At 38.6% G+C, this 2321-nt stretch overlaps 1 long non-coding RNA gene across 1 annotated transcript in view; it reads right to left on the bottom strand.

Moving 5' to 3' along the window:
• Positions 1-1317: 1317 nt before the first annotated feature.
• LOC113471310 overlaps positions 1318-2321 on the bottom strand; it is a 7132-nt gene continuing 6128 nt past the window's right edge. Inside the window, exon 3 of the long non-coding RNA XR_003394058.1 lies at positions 1318-1420. This is a non-coding gene — a long non-coding RNA (uncharacterized LOC113471310). The remainder of the gene's footprint in view (positions 1421-2321) is intronic.

Genomic DNA, 2321 nt, shown 5'->3' with positions numbered 1-2321 from the left:
TATTTCTACCTCCACCTCACCTCGTACCTTCTAATCTAGGTATGAGTGTATTGTGTAGGTATTGCTTGTAACCACAGTACTAGGTTACCAGGTTTGATAAAATAAATGTCTATATCAGATTATCTGATTCAGATATAGATTCTATAGGTAGGTACATAGAAATGATGGAGGTTTTTATATCGTATAGGGTCATATATACCTATCTACATATTATATGTTGCTAGTAAATTCACATTTATTGTAGGTAGGTAGATAATAATAAATTGGTCAATATTCAAAGAGTGTTAATTTTCATGCAGTCCAACGACAGTGCAATGTGGCCCGAAGATCTCTTGAAAACAATTCTAGTACCCCTACCCCTACCAAAGAAACCCAATGCTACAGAATGTAAAGACTTCAGAACCATTAGCTTTATTTGTCACCTTACCAAAGCAATAACAAGAATACTAATCAAAAGAATTGAAAGCAAGATCGAGCAACACCTTGGAGAGGATCAGTTTGGATTCAGGAAGGGAAGAGGAACGAGAGATGCAATGGGATGTATGCGGATGATGGGAGAGAAAATGATAGAAGTGAACAAGAACCTGTACGTGTGTTTTATAGACTGGGAGAAGGCGTTTGACAGAGTGGATTGGAACATCTTACTGAGAGTGCTGAAAGAGATTGACCTCAACTGGGAAGATAGAAGATTAATCAGAGAGTTGTATAAAGGACAGAAAGTTGTAGTGAGAATAGAGGATGAAGAAACAGAGGAATTAACAATTGGAAGAGGTGTGAGACAAGGATGTTGTATGTCGCCATCACTCTTTAACTTGTACGCTGAAAAAACTTTTAGAAGAAGCGTTGAGAGATACACCTGGAATACAAGTTGGCGAAGAAAATGTGAAGAACCTCAAGTATACGGACGATCAAGCAGTGCTAGCAACATCAGAAAGAGCACTACAAGTTATGATTGAAAACATTAATGAAGCAGGAAAAAGATTTGGAATGAAGATAAATGCGGGAAAGACGCAAGTTATGAAGATTGGGAAAAAAGAAAGAAGAATAAATCTAACACTAGAAGGACAGAGACTTGAGCAAGTAGAAAACTTCAAATACCTGGAAGGATTAATAAAATCAAACGGAAGCTGCACAGACGAAATCAGAAGCAGAATAGGAATGGGAAAGATAGCGTTTGAGAAAGTCAAGGACCTAGTGACCACAAGAAGGATACCGCTGAAGCTGAGGAAGAGATTTGCAAAGTGTTTACGTATGGAGTGTGGTGCTGTATGGAGCGGAAACGTGGACGATGAGGAAGAAAGAAGAGAAATATCTGGAGAGCTTCAAGATGTGGGTTTGGAGAAGGCTGGAAGGAATCAAGTGGTCAGATAGAGTCAGGAATGAAGAAGTGCTGAGAAGAGTTGAAGAGAAAAGAGAAATACTGAGAACCATAGTGAACAGGAAAAGAAGTTGGCTGGGTCACATTCACATCCTGAGAAGAGATTGTCTGCAGAGAAGAATCATGGAAGGAGAGCTGAGAGGAAAGAGATCAATAGGAAGAAAGAAGTTTGGAATGCTGAGAGAGGGGCTGAATGGAAGAACGTTTAAACAAATGAAGGAGGATGCCCAAGATCGAGAAAAGTGGAGAACGTCGTGTTGAAACCTGTCCCAGGACAGATCTACAATATCTACATCTATATATACCAACAATTCTTCTATTAATCCCTATATTACCTAATTTGTAGTGTAACACTTAAATAGGGTAGGGTGGGGCAAAGGTTCGCAGGCACTTTTTGAGATGACGGTAATAGATATCAACATGGAACGTGTACAGAAACATAGCTTTTTTTCGTTTAAACCTTATAAAAGACCTGATACAATACCTAGGGTAAGTGCTGCTGCTGCACTGTCCCTTGGTGCTGAACTGCTGTACCAAGTGCTCCACCTATGACGCCCAATCAAGATGCGATTGCTGAGTGACATTATGCTTAAGAGAGGGGAAGTACAATCTAATGTAGGGGAACTTAAGATGCAGAGGTGGGGAAAAATTCAAATATTTATGCTGGTATCAATGATGAGGATTAAAAAATAAACCTTTTCAACGATGTACCTAAGGTAGGTAGGTACAATAGATATTTTACTTAAAAAAAGCGTAGGTAGGTAGGTACACTGTAGGTAATTATTTTCTGCTTTTCTGCCTTTTCTATTCGACAATCAAAATTTAAGCGCTAGGAACAGGATTTTTTCGTTAGGTATTATTATTTTTTTAACCGGGCAAACATAAATGGGAACGTCCACGCAAAATCTTTGAAAAATCACAAAATTAAATTTTATCCAATCGA

This window comes from Diaphorina citri, unplaced genomic scaffold (genome assembly GCF_000475195.1).
Source record: "Diaphorina citri unplaced genomic scaffold, Diaci psyllid genome assembly version 1.1 scaffold2277, whole genome shotgun sequence".
Lineage (NCBI taxonomy): Eukaryota > Metazoa > Arthropoda > Insecta > Hemiptera > Psyllidae > Diaphorina > Diaphorina citri.
The sequence above is the reverse complement of the archived record's forward strand: the minus strand, read 5'-3'. Positions and strand labels throughout refer to the sequence as shown.